This window comes from Strix uralensis, chromosome 19, assembly GCF_047716275.1.
Source record: "Strix uralensis isolate ZFMK-TIS-50842 chromosome 19, bStrUra1, whole genome shotgun sequence".
Classification (NCBI taxonomy): Eukaryota; Metazoa; Chordata; class Aves; order Strigiformes; family Strigidae; genus Strix; species Strix uralensis.
Genome location: NC_133990.1, coordinates 15522882 through 15542107, shown reverse-complemented (window position 1 = coordinate 15542107; position 19226 = coordinate 15522882). Strand labels below are relative to the sequence as shown.

The 19226-nt window shown below is 55.1% G+C and overlaps 1 long non-coding RNA gene across 1 annotated transcript in view; it reads left to right on the top strand.

Moving 5' to 3' along the window:
- The window catches only part of LOC141952127 (uncharacterized), a 58672-nt gene that overhangs the window by 5447 nt on the left and 33999 nt on the right, over positions 1-19226 (top strand). The window contains exon 2 of the long non-coding RNA XR_012631554.1: positions 1678-2185. This is a non-coding gene — a long non-coding RNA (uncharacterized LOC141952127). The remainder of the gene's footprint in view (positions 1-1677; positions 2186-19226) is intronic.

Here is a 19226-nt window from a genome sequence, read left to right as displayed (position 1 = left end):
ACATCGTTCCTGGGAGATTCCCTTCCCTGCAGCTTGTTGCTTCTGAGGCAGGAGGACCTGGGGACAGCAGAGCAGCTGGGACTGGGGAGGAGAAAGTGGCTTGTGCGACTGGTACCTGTCTGGGAGGGAGGAGGACATCTCCTGCACGCAGGGTCTGGGCAGCTCCCTCGGCGAAGGGAAGCTGGACGGTGACCATCATCTTGCCTCTTAATCCGAACGGTAGATGTCAAATCTTCCCAGCCGAGGGCTCGGGAGGGGGAGGGAGGGCTTCCCAGCCCAGCAGACTGGATGGGAAATAATGATCCCCTTTTTATAGCTTCTTCAATTGTTCCTGAAAATCCTTTTTAAAAGGAGGAAAGTTCCTTCCTTCCTTTCAGCTCCTGGTATCTTTAAGAATTGGCTCTATTGTGAGCCCAGGACAGAGACCCTTCTATGAGGGCTGCATAGGCGCTCTTCAGAGGCCCCCTCCCTGCGCCCCCTCCCACCCCATCCCAACAAGCCCCCATTCTCCTCTGAAGAGGGTCCCTCTGTCTAACGCCAAGTAACTCTTAAGGGTAGCATTTATCCTCGGGCACTCAGCTCACAAAGAGTGCTGGAGTGTCAAATAAACTCACTCCAGCCTGCAAAGAGAAGAGGAAGAAAATACAAAACCCCCTTTATTTCCACCCCTGCAGGGAAACAAATACGGACTTTGTGCTGGAGAGCAGCAGCGCCCTAACGAAGCAGGGTAGTGCGCGTACTAATGTATCTCTAATAAAATTGTGTGTGCGTGCACACGTGATGGTGTGTGTGCGGACCTGGCAGACGAGCAATAAATCAAAATCCCTCCAAACAAGTGTCGGCCATCCTGCGTGCCCGCTGCTTTCTAGGCAGAGCCGGTCACCGCTGACTCCGACAGCAGGTCGGGGGTTTCTCTGGGTTTGCTTTTGAAGAGGGGTGCAGGGAGGAAGATGCTGGTTCTGTCCTGGGCCCTCTGCTGAGGTTGTCACCAAAGGTAAGGGACAGCGGGGGGGTCTGTGCTCGGCCATCCCTTCAGCAGACTCTTTCAGCTCTGACCAGACCTTTGGAAGGGCTCAGCGCAGCTGAGCTCTGCTGCAGGTGCTGGTTTTGTGAGGAAGCTGTTGCAGGAGGGGGAATTCAGCTTCTTGCCCCGCTGTGGGGTCCTTGGCCCTGCGAGGTGATGGTGCTGCACACCCTTGCAGCTGGTGTGCTGCTGTTGGAGCGCATCGTTGCCTTTTTGTGAGCCTTGTTGGCTGCGGTTGCTGCTGCGTGGAGGAGACGTGCTGCCCTGTGCAGAAACCATTGTCTCTTTTCTGTGGATGGATTTAACTGTAGTCCTGCCATGTCAAACCAGTGTGACCAGTACTGGTCAAACAACTGGGACAGTGACATCTAAGCAAGGAACTGGCCAGTGCTGCCGGCTCCCCGGGGACGTGCCCACCAGCACGGCCAGTGCCTCTGCTCAGCAGCAGTGAGAAAAATCCTGCTTTGTGATCCTTCATCTCTGCACGTCCTTGCTGCTTAATGCTGAGCTTGGGAATATCTTGCAGCTGTGCTACGTGGGGTGTGCTCAGATGCTCCTGCAGCTGACAGCAGACCTGGACTACAAGGTGCAGCTCAGGCCGTGCTGTCGTGGCCGAGGGCTGTTCCATCATCCCAACACTTGTTTCTCTACAGGATTTGGTAGCTTGTCATTAGTGAAAGGGGCAGATGCTGTCAGCCACGAGAGCTGTTGGACTGTCCCTGCACCCAGAAGCAAGGAGACAAGACTCTGACCATGTGCAGGCTTCGGACTTCTCCCCTTCCACCAAGCCAACGGATGGTTTTTCTCTTCTGGGATCTCTGGAGTGATAAGCCCTCGCGGACTGGTGTGGGTTTTGGATGCTCCCTTCCGTCTGTAGCTGGGAATGTCACGGCTGGAAGGCTGCAGACACCTGCTTCTCTGAAAACCTGGTGGATTACTACTTCTGGCGTTATTCTGCTCGTGCTGTGGTTTTTACTAACCTGGTGGAACTGGCTTTGCTACATGAAATCTCCCAGTTTACAGATGTGGAAAAGCAGCAGTTACAGCCCAGTGCTACAGAGCCCCCTCTCTTTTTCTGGGCTACTTACTCTGAGCATCGTGGCTCTGGACAAGGAGGAAGGAATCTACGCACACGTGTAGGAGAAATCCTGCTGGTCTTAGGTGAGTCAAGACTATGTACTTTTCTTCCTTTTTTTAAAAAAAAAAGCCTTCCTGTGGGACTGGCTGCTTAGAAAATCATATTTTCCCCCACTTGAGGAAAAAAATGCGGAGAGAGAGAGAAAAAAAAAATACTGAATCTAGTGACCTGCTGCTCCAGGAGGGGGAATAGGAGAGTAGATAGGCTTGTTTCTGAAAGCTGAAGTGGCTTTCCCCTCCTGTTTTAATCAAAGCACTAACTTTTTAGTGCCATTTGAGCCCGAAATCCCTAATAAGAGTTTTTTTTCCTGGAGTTATATTGCTGAGTAATGGACAAAGGAGTTAAAGCAAGGCAGGTCCCGAGCAGGTTTTTCTTTCTTTCCCTGGCGAGGGGGAACCCCGCTGGCTTTCTGCACTTTAAAGCATGTTGAAGCAAGCGGTGGTGGCTGTGTGGGGGAGCCTGCTGCTCGTTAGGCTGACGGGGAACAATGTGTGGCTTGTCTCGAGGGTACCGTGGGGCTCCCGGTGCTGGGGTGGATGCAGGGGATGAGCTGAAAGGCTTCTGTAAGCCTCCCGGCAATGGAAAATCCTTTGGAAGGTGGGGGGCTGCTAGAAAATGATGCTGGGGCTTTGGATTTTGAGGGGACTGGTAGCAGTGTTGACATCTCGGGGGTGTGATGCAGGGTGATGTGCCCGAGGGGCTTTGCAGGAGCAGCCGTGGATGTGTGTGGCCTGAGAGAATGAGGATTAAACGTGGGGATTTCTGCTTGGGTGGAGAATGAGCTGGCGATTCCTGCGCTGGGGAAGATGGAGTTTGCCCTCACCAGCCCTTGGTGCTGTCTCTTGTCTGGAGATAAATGGGATGGTCCTGTCTGGGCTTTCCTCTGGGCCTGGCCTGCTGGTGACATCTGGCTTCTGTGGTCCCTGTGGGTTTTGGTGAGGACATTCCCCTTCAGTCCCCATTCCCTGCACAGGCTCTGAGCCTGCAGCTGTGGGGGCCCTTTGCTCTGAACTGGGGGGGCCCAGCTTGGTTTTGGGGCACAGAGCAGAACTGACTCTCACTTGGGGAGGTGCTGTGGTTCGTCCTGCCCAGACTGGTTTCTCATATGTGTGTGTTTTGTAGTGAACTTCCTCTGGGAGAACGAGGCTGAGAAATGTGGTGAACAAAGGGAAAACTGCCGCTGGGAAAGACTTGTTCTTTTAAAGTACGTTGCTGTTTTTGGTTAGAGCTCATCTGTTCTTCTGGTGCTCAGTCAGTCCAAGAAGTCTGATGCAGGCTGGCAGGAATGTGAGGTTTATGTTGGTGTCCGTTTGGGAGCAGTACGGCTGTGGACGTGTTCTGCAGCAGCTGAGCAGTGGACTGTGCCAGTATGGTTAAAGGGAAACCAAGAAGAGCTGTAAAGCTGCTGTTCTTCCCTTCTGCTGAATGCAGATGCAGGAGTGTGTGGTGTGTGCCCCCTCCACAGACAGCTCTGGGTGCTCCTCGAGGTGGATGGGGATGGCAAATGCAAACCTGAAGAGCCACGTGGCTGCAGCTCGCTTCATTTCTGTTCTTCTGCACTGCAAACTTGCAACTCTTTAAACAAAGCTGGGATGTTTTAATTTCCTTCCCTTGTCAGTGCCTGACTGGTGCTGTTACAGCTCGGTCCCTTCCCAGACCCATGGGATTGTGTTTTTTCCTTGAGGAGCATCTGAATGTACCAAGTATTTGACTTCATCCCTTTGCAGCAAGAGTCTCTTGGCTTCCTGTCCTCTGAAACACAGTGGGGAGGTGTAAGATGGTGCAGCTCCTTGAGTGCTGAGCTCTTGAGGCGAGGCGGAGGCTTTCCACCCTGAACCAGCACAGCACCACTCAGGCCTGCTTGGCTCTGCACCAAATACTGGGATAAGGGGTCAGGCTGGTACTTGAAGTTGGGTTTTATTTTGCCCATCTTCAGCTTTTTCTGAGATGCCCTGTGGATGGATGCCTTGGCTGTCTGGTTGCTCTCTGTACGTGTAGTAACGGAGCCTTGCTTGCCCTGGGGACCTTGCTGGGGGCTGCTGCAGATCCCAGCCCTCCTGCCAGGCTGCTTGTGGTGGCTGCATGGCCAGGCAGGCTCGCCCAGCCAGGACAGTCCTGTTCTGGAACCCTGCTCCTTCCTGGAGCCTGCAGGAAGGGGACACTAATCCAGCTGTGGAGATCCTTGCCTTTAGTTGCAGATGGCAGAAGCTTTTTTTAACTTTCTCACCCATGGCCACCACAGCAGAATCTGTCCCCTGCGCAGGCCCTGCTGTGCAGTGTCCAGTCCCACTCCAGGGAAGCCCTGTGCTGCTGGGGGGCAGGTGAGGTCTGGGCCCAGGGCAACCCCCAGGCAAATTACCAAAAACTTTTGGGGACTAATTGACCTTCCTCAGCCACTTGCCCTGCGTGCATCTCCACCTTGGCTGGGCACTTTCCTGGGGCTGCCCCCGCCATGCTCAGCCTCTTGAGTGGGGGTACATGCTGGGAGTGCTCTGTGCTCCTGGGAATGGGGTGTCCCCCCCGGGCAGGGGGATGCTGGGGCTCAGGGTGACCTGGGGCCAGGGGAGGATGCTGGAGCTTGGGCAAGTGGATGCTGGGACCTGGGGCTGGGAGGGGATGCTGGCACCCTGGCAGGGGGATGCTGGGGCTCAGATGATACTGGGGGTCAGGGGGGATGTTGGGACCCAGGCAAGGGAATGCTGGGGCTCAAGGGGATGTTGGGACCTGGGCAGCAGGATGCTGAGGCTCAGGGGGATGCGGGGACCCGGGCAGGGGGTTGCTGGGGGACAGGACAGGTGTTGGAATCTGGCGGGGGCGGGATGTTGGGGGCTCCGGGGGATGCTGGGGCTCAGGGAGTTGCTGGGACTAGGGCGGGGGGGGGTGTGGGGGGTGTGTGTGAGATGCTGGGGCTCAGCGGGGCTCGGGAGGCTCGGACGGGCGCGCTCCTGGGTGCGCGCTGACACCTGCCGGCAGCGCCGGGCAGAGTCGGGCAGGGGCCAGGCAGCAGCAGGCAGGGCCGGCAGGGGGCGGGCGAGGGCAGGCAGCGCCGGGCAGCTGCCTTCTTACCACACCCCCCGCCCTGCCGGGGACCGCGGCGCGGGCAGCTGGGGGGAGCATCTCTGTTCAAGGTCTGGGAAGAGCCAAATTTTGCTCCCTTCTTGCGCGTAAAGAGCCCCAAATTCTGCCCCCCCCCTCCCCTTTCCGCGGGTGGGGCCCCCCCGCAGCCGTGTCTCTATGGGGGTGTCAGGGCCGGGCCGGGGCGGGGGAAGGTCCCCGTCTGCCACACGCTTCGGTGTGGAACGGACTGGGAGGAGAGTGGCGAAGGGGAGGTGATGATTGCTGACGGGGGAGAGTTATCTGCGGGGTCTTAGTGAATTAAGTCCATTTTTGGGTGTTTTGGACAGTAGGAGAGGAGGTGGCTGTGATGAGCACGGTGTGTTTGCAAACCACAAAAGTGGCCAACGCAAGGGAGAGGCAGAACTGATGTATTTTTGTATCCAGTGGATTTCTGAGGTGAATCTCTGCTCAAAAAACCTGAGGCTGAGAGCAAGTCTGAACGGCGAGCTCGTGTTTCTGATGCTTATTGGTGCTTTGACGGGGGGGACAAATGCTCCCTGTGTTCCTTTCCTCTTGATATCTCCTTCCCACAGCCTTGGGCGCTGTCTGGTTCAGCTACCAAATGGTTGCTCGCTTTCCAAAAAAAAAATCAGTGAGCAAAGAGCTTTTCCTGCCGCTGCCAGCTTCAGGTGATGAAGGGCATTGATTCTGGGAAGGGGCTGGAGACTGGGCCCGCAGCCCGGGCAGCCTCTGTGCTGGAGAACATCTCAGGAGCTCTCCTGACCCTCTTCTGCTCCGCGGCCCCTCCTGTGCGTGTCAGCTGGGGCTCGGGGGGGTCCTTGTGGCTGTGCCCCAGGAGCCCGGGGCCAGGCTGGCTCTCCTGCGGAGAAGCAAATCCCACCCGCAGGGACACGCGGAGGGCCTGGAGCTTCAGAAGGAGCCTGAACTCCTCTGAGATTGCCTCCTACTTGCCACCGGGAACAAACTGGAAGGCGGGGAATTATTAGGAGAGGAAAAGGAATCAGCGCAAACCTCCTGCGCTGTGTCGGTGCTCGTCCCCACTGCCAATGCCACATGTTGTCCTTGATCCCTTCTGTCCCTTCTGAGCTGAAAAAGTTGGGAAGAAGGTTTGGAGAAGGCTGTGGAGTGACCCGCTTCCCGGAGAGCAGAGTTAAACAGGGCAGGGCTGCTCCATCAGCAGGCAGCTGAAGTGGGGTATAGGAGGGGGGGAAGAAAAATCAAAAAATAACATATTGGTGTGTAGTATGGAAAAAAGTCGGCCGGGGGGGAATGATAGCCACTTCCCGGCGAGGTGGGGGCTGCCCGAAGCCCCGGCCCGTGGCCACTGGATGGCAGCGGCGTTCCGCGGCACCCCTCCTCCGGCCGACCCCCCCCCCTCCTTAGCTGGGACTCCCCCCCCCCCCCCCCCCCGCGACGGTCGACCCCCCCCGGCACCCCCCCTCTGTGCTCCGCTTCACTAGTGGCTTTTATCTCTTGCTCCTTCCCACCCACCCAAAATGGCTGGAGAGGGTGCTGACTCCCCTGGGGTGGGGGAGAAGATGGGTGGGAGTGGGGGTGCTGCCTGTGTCAGGTTTAAAGCAGGCGGTGGGATGTCCCCTTTCCCTCCTGCCCCCCCAAAAAGCTGCCCGGACTGAGTGCAGCGGGACATCCCTGCAAAGGCTGGGCGCGGGGGTGGCGCTGGCAAAGCTGCGCTCAGGGGCTGGTTTCCCTTTGGGTGTGGCTGCAGAGAGGTGGAGAAGGGCTTTTTGAGGGCAGGAGAGGGGGAAGGTCATTCGGGATTAGGAACATCCTTGTGCTGGCTGGAGCTCCCGGGGTTTGCTTGGTGGGTGACTGACCCGCTGCTGAGGGCATTTTGAGACCAGAATTAAATCCCTTATGAGGGCATCCTCTGTGACGGTGGGCACCCAAATAGGCCACCCCAAGGATGTGTCTCTGTGCCCCATTTCTTCAAACTTCTGGGGCTACCAGCAGTTTTTAACCCCCCAGGATGCCTGTAGAGGTACATACCCAAAAGCGAGTGTGCTGAGACCAGGGTGTGGAGGCAGTAAGGGAGGAGGCTGGGGAGGGAGCAGATCTGGGGCTATAAACGTGACATCTTTGGATCTGGTTTTAGCCAAAAGCGTCTGGCACTTAGACACAGTTTGACAGTCTTCCTAAAAAGCTGCTCGTTCATGAGCGTGACCTGGAAACGTGGGTGCTGAGGGCAGGGCTGGGCCTGAGGACACCTCGCATGGTGAGTGTGGCCAGCAGGGACAGGGAAGGGATCTGACCCCTGTGCTCAGCACTGGTGAGGCCGCCCCTTGATGAGTGGGTTCAGTTTTGGGCCCCTCACTCCAAAAAGGCCATTGAATGACTCGAGCGTGTCCAGAGAAGGGCAACGGAGCTGGTGCAGGGTCTGGAGCACAGGTCTGATGGGGAGCGGCTGAGGGAACTGGGGGGGTTTAGTCTGGAGAAGAGGAGGCTGAGGGGAGACCTCCTGGCCCTCTGCAACTCCCTGAAAGGAGGGTGCAGAGAGGGAGGAGGAGTCTCTTGAGCCAAGGAACCAGCGCCAGGACCAGAGGGAATGGCCTCAAGCTGCGCCAGGGCAGGGTCAGACTGGCTCTTAGGAAGGATTTCTTTGCAGAAGGGGTTGTTGGGCGTTGGAATGGGCTGCCCAGGGCAGGGGGGGAGTCCCCATCCCTGGAGGGGTTGAAGAGTCGGGTTGACCCAGCGCTGAGGGATCTGGTGGAGTTGGGAACGGTCAGTGTGAGGTTCATGGTTGGACTGGAGGAGCTTCAAGGGCTTTTCCAACCCAGATGATTCTGGGATTCTGTAACTGGGGCATCACCTTGGGAAGGGGGGCTGGTGTGCGTGGGGGCAGGAGGGCACTGGGGCGGTGATGCAGAGGCATCTGCTGTCCCTGCCCATCTCCATCTGAGCAGGCCACCTACACAGCAGTCCTGGAGCTGTGCGGCTGAGGCAGCGACGGCCCAACACGCTGCCTTCCCCCAAAGAAAAGGTGTTGGAAACCTCCTGCTCTGCCTCTCCCTTTCTCATCATCGTCCTTCTCCTCCCTCCTCTGACTCCCCCAGGAAAAGCAGGGTTGGGAGCGCTGTCTGGCTCTGCTTCCACATCGCTCTGTCTGGAAGCGGGTGAATTATTGCTGGATAAACCAGCGTGTTTGGCTGCCTTGAAAAGCACTTCCAGAGCAGTTACAGACTACTTGGTCGGCACCATTCACGTTGAAAGGTTTCACTGTCCAGGCTGCCTCCTCGATAACTGGAGCCAACTGCAAATTCCACCAGTGCTACCAGCCCCAGAGCTGGGTTTCCATGGTGAATGCATTTTGGTTCTGCACCTAAAAACCCAGAGCTCTTGGGAAGTTTTTTGCCACGAGTGTCACAGTTCGCCTGTCACTCTGTCCTTCTGTGCAGAAGGAGATCCCCTGGCTTTCCCTAGCTGGCTGCTCCTTTGGGAGGGGGGAGAGCTGCTGGCCCAGCAGCGATGCTTTAAAGGCCTCTGACAGCCAGTGCCTTGGGGACAGGCTCACCAGCTTTGTTCTCACGCTGCTGTGGACTCCAACACACCCCTCTGTCTCTGGGGTGCTGTGTGAGGCTGAGGTATGGCTCTGTCCTGGTTTTTCTCATGCCAGGACCTGTCCCTGCCAATGCATCTGCCCTCCTCTCCCTCCCTCCATGCCTGCCTTGTGCCTTCCACTCGCTGTTAGAAATCGCAATAAACCTGGTTTAATTTGCCAAGGTGCTAGTTCAAGCCCTCCTGACACGACTGGTGTTAAAACCAAATGAAATGTTTATACAGGGAGTTTGCATTGACTGAGCTGCAAGTTGCACCTTCAGGGAAATGTAGGGTTGTGCCCCCACCCCACCGCTCTGCACGGCCCCGGCCAGAGCCTCATGCCACTCCGCTGTCCCAACTCCCTCCCAGCCTTGTGTGTATCAGCTGCACGGCAAAAAAAACTTCTTAAAACTTTATCTCAGCTTCCCGTGCGTTGTCTTGCATGCTTTTATAATGCAAAAGGAGGTTTTGAGTTTATATATTTGCCCTTCCTCGGGGGTGCATCTGCCCAGCTGCTCTGCAAGGACATCTCCTGTGCCCCGGGAGCTGCGCTGCGCCCTTGTCCTCTGGAATGCTCTTTTCATTGATATTTTCTGAGAACAAAAATGCCTGCTTTGTATCCACTGCCCCTTTCTTTCCCCACGCAGAAGGGGAGGGAGAAAATGACTAAAATATTTTCTTGTAACAAAAGGCTGAGGGTGAATCTAGATCAGCCATTCTGATCCATTTAAGGCAAAATCTCCAGGGTTTTCAGCAGAGAAATTAAAACACTGGAGCTTTCTCTTTTCTTCAGAAGAACAAACAGGAGCGGTTACCACTTCCTCTAGCTCATAAACAAAACCAGCCCGACGTCTCCAGGAGAAACCCTGCCAAGAGACTTTCCTTCCTAATTGTTTGATATTTTTTCAGTTCTGATTAGTATTCGGGAGTGCCTGGCACACAAGCGGGAAGTTCAGGAACAGGCTGTAGATCTTGCTTCAAGCAGATCCTACCCTCTTTTTTCCATCCTTTGCCCTCCTTGTCTGCCCCACTCACCCTCTCCCTCCTTCCCCGTTCTTCCTGCTTTGTTTTCCTTCATCTGCCATACTTGGCTTCTTCCAGGGCTTGTGGTGGCGTCTTCTGGCCACCAAACTCTGGCACTTGCTTTTCCTTTTGAAGCTTCGCTGCATTTGCAGGAACGGCATCAAGGCTCTAAAGGCTTTTCTTGACCTGCTCTTCTGCAGTTCCTTTGCTTTTGCTTTCAGGCTTTTCCCTGCTCTTGGGAAGGAGCTTTGGCTGCACCAGCTGCAGGGGGATTCACCTTTCCCTGGAGGAAAGGGCAAGTTGGGGTTTGGACCAAACTTAGTAAATGTTATAAAAGAATAAAGGGTGCAGCTGCCTCAGTGTCCCACAGTGCGGGGATGGCGTCTGAGAGGGAGTTTGGTGCTGAGCTGCTCCCACCCATACATGGTGAGATCTCCTCTGTCCGCCCCAGCATCCTCTCAACTGTCACCAGTAAAAATCCTTTTTGTGAAAGGACGGAACCCTCCAGCTGCCTGCAGAGCTCCTGGGTGGGGAGTCCCTGCGCGGCCGCTCGCTCTGTCCCCTGTCGTGGGACAGTGACTCATTTGAGATGATCCCAGGGGAAGCCGGGAAAAGCAACTTGGGTTTTTTACCTCTGACATCCTTCCGTAGGCAGCCAGCCTGGGGCTGCGCCTGCTGCCAGCGCTCCTGCCTGGGGAGATGAGCTGCTGCCCTGATCCCGCTTTTCCCAGTTGCTTTACTGTGCGGAGAAGAGCTTTCCCACATCTCTGTTTTGCGGCTGGGTTTTAATGTGTAACATTGTTCTGAGTTCTGTTCTTGCATCATGTGCTGGAGATTAGGAAATCGGTAGCGATAATAAATATCACTGAATGAGCGGGTGTGGGCAGGAGGGAGGGAGAAGAGTGATTTAAAGGGCAAGGGAAACTGCGTTCCCCATGGGCAACACTCTTTTTGCAGGGATGAGTCAAGCGTTTACGTCCTCTTTTGCAGGAGGCACCTGTGTGATAAAATAAGTCGTTTTGAGTACGTGGTTGGAACTGCTCACCTGTGAAGCTGCCATGTGCGTGGTTGTGGGGCGCATCCCCTGAGCATCCCACCTCCCCTGCAAGGGATGGCCCAGAATCTCCCCCTGGCCCTGCCGGGGCTGCGCTGAGGGGCACCTCGAGATGCGGGGTCCCCGTTAGCCACGTGCCGTGTTCAGTCCCTGCTGGGACGAGCACCGAAATCCCTTCTTTAGAAACCAGTTTGTTGAGTGTCTGGTGCTCCCTGCCTCTGAGAACACACAGCGTTTGACTCCGTGACTCAGCCTGAATTTCTTAATCATAAAAACAACCATCGTGTCTTGGGCTTTTCTCACGCTTTCCCTGCCATGGTTTCCAAGCATTTTGTAAACCACTGACGGACTCGGGCTGGTAACCCCTCTGGGCAGGCAGGTGAAGCGGCGTTTGCTTCCGTTTTGTTTTTCAAGAGAGGGGAACTGAGGCTCTGAAAGATGCAGTAACGTGTTTGAAGTCATGTAGGGAAGTGGTGGCAAAGCCCAAAGCCCCGTGGAGGCTGCACCTTTGGTCTTGGCATGGCTGAGCTGATGGCTTTGCTCCTCGCAGTGTTCAGGACAGAGGGGCAAAGCAGTGACCCTGGCTTGCTTGAGCAAGACTGTGCAGTTTTCCTCTTCCCACGAATACAGTAGCTGCTGGGGCAGAGGGATCCTCTTCCCAAAGGAAAGGCTCTGCTGGAGCTGCATTTGGGGAGCAGTTCCTCGTGGAGCTCCGCTTGGCTTGTTACAAGGCTCTTATCAGTGCAGTGTCTGAGCTCAAAAAATAGCAATATTCCTCTGGGGCAGGGAGATATTATCCCCTTTTTACAGAAGGGAAGGATGGCTAATACAGTGCAGAAGGATTAGGGCTGGGATTTTCTAAAGCCTCCTGGTTAAAAAGACTGGGACTTGCAAGTCACTTAAGTTACTCAGGAGCCCATGTGTAAAATTTCTGGGTGGAGCAGAATGTTGAACTGGGGTCTGTGACGGCCCAGAACATCCAAACTCTTCAGCAGCAGAAGCAATAAGGCACCGCAGTGATTGCAAATCCCTTAAGACATTTTCAGAGCACAACTTTTTCCTCCTTGACTTTCACCTGGTGAGGTTTCCATCTTTCTTTTTTTTTTTTTTTTCCTTTGCTTTCCTGATGTTTGCCCCGTGACTGAGCTGGGATGGGGTGGGAGAGGGTCGGCAGGAGCGGGAGGAGGTGCTGAGGGCTGGGGGTGATAAGCAAATCTTTGAAAACAAAGTTCAGGCAAATATATGACCAGGTGGAGAGAGCAGGTTCCCCTCAGTAGTGATACAGCTCATCTCGGAGCAACCCCTGCAGCGTGTGAAAGCAAAAGAGCTGCTCTGATGCCCTTTGCGTGAGTGGGAGCTTCGAGTGGCATCCTCCCTCGCCGCGCAGGGCAACCGCTTCTCGCTGGGTTGTGGCCGTCATGCTCGGGCTCAGTTCTTCTCATGGAAGGCCAGCTTCTTGTAGGTGCTATTTTTGTATCCCTTTGCACTTTTTTTTCATGTGAAAACACAACTTTTTACTTTCAGGGCTGTTGTGCTATTTTTCACATCTGGTTTGTGTTTAGACTGCCCCATGGAATCAAGGCATCAGAGCTGTGTATGCAGCTTTATCATAAAGTAAACCCGAAATCAGTTTTTAGCATGGGCTATTTTTCCAGCTGGGATATGGGAATAGCTGGCCATGGAGCCAGGCACCCTCAGCACGGGCAGTGCTGTGTGGTGATAGCTTCCCTTCCGTCCTGGGAAGTGCTTTGCCTTCGGGGCGTTGGGGATGGGAATGGTCCAACTTGTAATTTCTGAGGTGGGAGGGTTTGGCCTTTTCTTTTGTAGTCTCTTGCTGGGACTGGGTGAGAGGAAACAGCTGTTGCTGGCAGCAATGAAGCTGGATATCTGGCAAATAACTCCAATTTATACAGTTAAAAAAACAAAGGGGCAGGACCAGAGTAGCCTGCAGACAGGAGGGTGAGAGGCGGGTGCTGCCAATGCTGAGCAGCCGCATTGCGTGTTCCTGAGGAGGCATCTCCTGGTCCAACGCTCCGGTAAAGTTGTCTGCGTAAGAGCTGTATTTTGTTTCGATGTTTTTTGGCATCCCTTCCAGCACTTGGAAGGAGGATGCTGTGATGTCAGTACAGGTAGAGCGAGCTCTGTGCTGACCTCCCCTTCTTGGCCGGGACTTAGCCGGATGCTCATAAAACCCGCTTTCTCCAACTCCTGAAACTTGTTCCAAGAGGCTTTGGCTGGTTTTGGGAGGCACGAGCATTTGCAAGACAACAGGGAGCAGCGTCTGGAGGGTGGTAGCTGGAGGGCGGCTTCCCACCCTCCGCCTGAAGCCCTCCCGGCTGCAGTCCTGCCCCGCAGCTCACTCAACCCTGTCCCCGTTTGCAGGAGGGAGCTCAGCTACGTGCTGCTTCCCTGGAGCCCAGAACGAGGGCAGAGGGAGCTGCTTTGGTAATGCATCTAACAAATGACTCCTTATTCTTCTTAAAATGTGTTGAGGCCTGCTGAGGGCATCCTCGTTGGGATGCTGGTGCAGAGAGGCTGTGTAGGTCACAGAATCCCAGAATCATCTGGGTTGGAAAAGCCCTTGAAGCTCCTCCAGTCCAACCATGAACCTCACACTGACCGTTCCCAACTCCACCAGATCCCTCAGCGCTGGGTCAACCCGACTCTTCAACCCCTCCAGGGATGGGGACTCCCCCCCTGCCCTGGGCAGCCCATTCCAACGCCCAACAACCCCTTCTGCAAAGAAATCCTTCCTAAGAGCCAGTCTGACCCTGCCCTGGCGCAGCTTGAGGCCATTCCCTCTGGTCCTGGTGCTGGGTCCTTGGCTCAAGAGACTCCTCCCCCCTCTCTGCACCCTCCTTTCAGGGAGTTGCAGAGGGCCAGGAGGTCTCCCCTCAGCCTCCTCTTCTCCAGACTAAACCCCCCCAGTTCCCTCAGCCATTCCTTCTAAGACCTGTCCCAAGGCCAGGATGGGACCAGCCGTTGGGGAGGAGCTGGGTGACCTCGATGTGCTGTTGACAGAGCGGTGATGCTGGGAAGCTCAAGGTCAGGGGTGTTGGCATCTGTAAAGGGATTTCACTGGGAAATCCCCATAGAGTAAGACCCTGCTGTTGGTTCCTCCCTTGGACATGGTCCATCTCCAGCCCTGAGTAGGAGCTACAAGACAAACATCTGACCACTGTGGTTCTTGGCTTTTTTTTTCCTCACTCCCCCTGATTACGTACAGTCTGACCTCAAAATGTTACATGGCTGTTGAGCCCGGCCGGGCAGTGGGAGAGGGCAGCACCAATGAGGCTGATGGGTTTCTCTGTGCTTCGGGATTTCTTACCCAAGTGCCTCCGGTTCTCTGCAGACCCGACGGGCTCCTCTGCTGCGGGGGGTCCTTGCTCATAAAGAGCAGCACTAACAGAGGATTAATGGTTAATCGGTTGTTCATGGAGGGTTATAAACAACCTGTCGGGCTCTTTAACACCTTTCACTGATGTACTCGTTGCCCTTCATAACACATTCCTGTCTGTCTGATGCAGCCTTGTAACCTCTATTAATTACTTGTTAGCTCCTGCTGCTGAATGCGGCTTGGATGGTGCTCAGCAGCCCATGGACCTCCCCTGCTGTGCCAGGATTTCCAAACTCCTTGGGGGACCCCGTGAGGGCTGGCAAAGGGCTTGATAGGGCTCGTGAGGAACAGGGAGGCTCCGCAGCCCTTGTGCTCAGCGCTCCCCGTGCTCTGCTTCTCCCCAGGAGCTGGGGATGGATGAGTTGCTGGGAGAGGTTTTAGGGTGTCAACAACCATGTCAAAGGGAAGGTCCAAGGACGGACTGGGTTGGCCCCACTGTGATGAGGATCCAGTGCTGAAGGTTTCTTCAGCAAGTTGATGTAGAAGCGGACCCTGCTCCACCCCGGGTCAGCACCCACCTCCCAGAGGTGAGTCCTGGCCCCACGCAGCTCTCCTGTGCTGGTTTTGGTCCTCTCTTCTTCTGGTGTTGGGATACGGCGTGCACCCTTCCTCCAGGCTGCCGGGGAGCTTGCCTGGTTAAGCAAACACTGCTGGGATATTACCTGTCTGTTAACCTGTCAGCGCTGTTTTGCAGCTCCGTTTAATCTCCGGTTGTGGAATTTCCCCTGCAGTTTCTGCCTCCCCCTTGCTGCCCCCTTCCCACGATCAGGGTAATTAAATATTGTCTGAGTCCCGTCACTTAATGGCCCAGTTGTTTGCCAAGGGGAGATAACCAAATGTTTGCTTGCTGTAGACCAAGGACATGGGCAGCTCATGCCCAGACAGGGCAAGTCACCAGGCCACGGGGTGACACTTGTGTGTGACATCTGGCTGTGGTGACAGAGCCCTTCCCATGGGGCACAGCTGGCACCTGTGGCCGGGGCGTGCAAGGGACGTGTCTGGAGCACTCTCTGCCCTTGGGATGTGCTTCTGCTGCGGCCCGATCAGTTCAATACCAAAGGAAAGGTCTGGCCATGAAAGGAGGTTCCACTTCTTATATTGCCCTCTTTTTATATTTTTGTTCCTTGCTTGTTCTAAGCTGCTGTTTGAATTTGTAATATTTTTGCTGAAGCTTGAGGCTGTTGGTAGCTGCTCACCCAAGTCTAGGACAGAACCGACCAAGTGGTGGTGTCCCCACTGTCCCCCGGCCTCAGCAGGCTGAGTGCAGACAGCAGTTAGTTCTGGATGGAGGAAACAGAGACCAAATGTTCATCACGGGCATGATCGGAGGGTCCTGGGCTCTGCTGTGTGTCCTGGAGCTGTGTGCTGGGCTTGGAGTAGCTGGATCCAGCTGGAGTAGTCGAACGAGCTCTGCTGGGCGGTAAAGGTTGGTGGTTCCTCCACCCATGTGAAATGGTCCCACAGCCAGCGCACGGGCTGGGCTCTGCCTGTCCCACCTGCCCAGTGCCCCGATGCTGGAGACATGGGCCAGGCCCTTCCTTTGTGAAATGGTGACGGGGCTCTCACAGCTGAGCACGCCCTCGCCAGAGCCATCCTTAATCCCTCGGGATGTGGGAGAGCACATGGTGAAGAAGAGCCCAGCTTACCTTCCTGTGCCCCGTGGATGGATACTGGGGAGGAAAAAGTTTCCCAAAGACCCCGTCTGCCTGAAAGCCCATCCTGTTTTTTTTACTGTCGCACTCAAGCCTTTGCTAGGGTTTAAGCTAAACTGGGGGTGAAAGCGAGCTGCCCCATCTGGAGCGCTCCCGGGGAGGCCAGCGGGGATGGACTACAGCTGTCACCTACCAGGCACACAAACCCCAGCTCTGGTTATTGCTTGTTCGCTGTGCCGTGGGGTGATAACTCTCCTTCAGGGAAGGCGGAGGGCTGGTGGCACGGCCGCTTTGCCTGTGCGTGGTCCCTTGCCCGTGCCCAGGGCTGGCTGCCTTGCAGTGCTGGTTTAGGTGCCTGTGGCTCCGTTTTAAACGTCTCGGTGATGGAGAGCTTCGTGCTTGGACAGCTTGAAGAGGTTTATAGACCTGCTACTACTTCTAAGCGAACAGACAAGTCAGGTTTTGAATCCCAGGAGCTCTGAGCTCAGTCCACACGGTCTGCCCAGGAGGTGGAGTTTCCCTTGCAGAGGGCTTTGGCATCCTCTGGGATGATGAGCCATATGTCAGTGCTAGATTTAATACTTATTTAAGGCTGTGTGTGAAAGCCAACTTTCTTAAGCTAGAAACAAAGTCCTCGACTGGAAAGCTCAGAAGGAAGAAAACTCCCAAATTATGATTTCTGGATGCTCTTTAATTTGAGGGATTAGGAGTCCAATTCCTGCATTTCTCCAAGGTTACCATGCGCGCAGTTATAAATTAAAATTGCTGCAGAACCGAATGCTGCTGCCAGAGCTCTCGAAGTCTGGATGCTGCTTGGCTGCAGATGTCCTTGCTTCACCTTTCCACAGTCGAGGGAAAAAAACGTTTACACTTGGCTGGAGAAAAAAGTGTAAACAGTAAAATACTGAGCTGGTGCCCTGTGAAACCCATCACGTAGCCGGGCCCCCCAGCCTGGCCCAGCTCCGCTCGGGCTGGGCTCCGACCGGGCTCAGTGCAAGGAGCTGAGCACCCCCTGGAGACTCTCCTCCAGTGCAGACCTGGCTCTCAGCTGGTGCCTGGCCCAGCCCTTGGGATGGATCCTGGGACAGGGCGATGCTGGATCTGCTGCGGAGGGGTTTGCCCCAGCACTGGATGCTGCCGGCTGAAGGACAAATCGAAGGCGGTGCTGGATGGGCTCTATTTTCCTCTGCCGTTACCAAGACCATCCATCTCTCCCCAGCTCTTAATTTTCTTCAGTTAAAGCCTATTTCTACGCCATGTTACCAAGCCTGTGCTGCCAGAGCTGTGTCTCTGGGGCTTTCCTTGATGCCTCAGAGTTTTTCTCTCCAGTTTCAAAAGGAGCCACGTGGTTGATGGAGTGAAGCAAGGACCCCACGCTCCCTTAGCCCTTCCACTAGCAATTCAGAAGTTAACCAGCCCTCATCCTCCTCCCGTGAGATAAGCCAGTGATGATGTGTATTGTGTTTTGGAGCCTGGGTAGAGGGGCTTTGCTCTCGCAGCTCTGCTCCTGGCAAGATTAATGCCCTGAGAAAGCGGGAGCGACAGCTCTGTGGGTGCTGGGGGATGAAAACCTGGCTCGGGGTATCCGGGAGCCACCTGGGAGGGGGCCAGTGGCCCCCCAGCATCCCACCCCTGTGGGCAGAAGCTCCACCAGCAGTTCCTCTGTTTTCCCCAACCTCCCTCAGCTGTTTGGTACCTGCAAAGGGCTCCGGCAGCCCCCCCAGCTCCTCCTGCCCCTATACTTGAACCGAAGTTGCTGACTGTACGGGCTCCCTTTTGTCTTCCCTTCCTGAAGCTTGTGTTACCTCTTGAGCTGGCTCAAAGGCTCTCCTTCAGGGAGGCTCAATAGACACTACAGAGGAATGAGAGGAGGAAATTAAACACGGTGGGTGTTGGGCCAGCACCCTGGAAGCTGCTCCGTGACTGGGCTGCCAAAGACCCCAGTCTCGGTGGCTCAGAAGTCCCTCGGCGGGGGGAGGAAGGAGAAGCAGGGAGCGAAGGGCTTTTGTTTAACCCCCAAGAGACGGCAGAAGTCTTCCTTGACAGACGGCCGGGCTGTGCCTTGGGGATGTGAGGTGCAGGTAGACCCTGAGCCTGGTCCCCAGCACTCCTCGAGGGGGGACGGAGGCATCGCTGCCCCCGCACTCGGGGACGACACGTGTAGGGGCCAGCCTGGTCCGTGGCTGAAGTGCCTTGGGCAGGACAGGTCTGTGTCTCAGAAAATGCAGGTCTTAACTCCTCTTTCATTGAGGATGAGCTCTTGGTGCCGGCAGGCTTGGGGGTGACAGAGGCCAGGCCCCTGCTGTCATAGGTACCGCGTCCTCTGGTGCTCATGAAACTTAATATTAAAATAGTTCAGTGTTGGCTTCACGTGGTGCATCTTCCTCTCTGGCTTTCACAGAAACTTTGGTAACACAGGCAAGTTCGGGGATGCTTCTGAGCAGATGTCACAGCTCAGGGGTGTCCTGTCCCTCATGGTCCCTGTACCCTGCACCTCTCCGAGGCAGAGCTGCGAGCACTGCAGTGATGGCAATTTCTGGAACTTCATGTTTATTAGTGGTTTGGAAATATTTGAGGTTTTTTTTCTTAAAATTTGAGATCTTGGTGTGGCGTGAGTGCACTGTAATCTCACTTTTTTATTAGGTAACTTTATAGCTCTTCTCTTTGTAAAGTCAAATTTGAAAACACAACCCTGAAGTTTCAAAAGCCAGAAAGCAAATAAAAAGGAACGTAAACAAAATTTTCTACACGTTCAAATCTCAAGATTTTTTTTTTTTAAACCTGTCTCATGATTTTCAGAGTGCACAGAGCTTGAGGAGTGATACGATTCCCATACGTTGGTGGTATCCTCTAGTGCCTGGGGAGGCCTGCTATTGATGTTGGGTTATCCTGGAGATACCTAATTAAGATTAGTTTAAATAAGAGCGGCTTCTGCTGCAGTTGGCAGCACATTAACTTCCCTTTCATATACCACAAGCTTGTTTGGAAGGAGTTTTGAAGGATGCTTCTACGGCTGAGTGGTGTCATCGTGCCAAAGAGGCAAAGCCCAGCCTTGCTTAGGCTGGTGTCACCGCAGCGGCCGGGCATCGTGGTAACCCCTGGGGGTGCCCAGGCTCATCCCCCCCCCCTCCCCGTCCCCAGGCCACCCCCCTGCAGGGAGCGTGGCGGTGTCTCAGCTGGTGACACTTTGTGCACCAGCAAGGAGCAGAGGTGCTGCTTGTTTGGGGATGAGGTGACAACTTGACATCAGAGGTGACAACTTGACATCAGAGGTGGCCGTGACCTCGTCACTGTCCCAAGCAGGA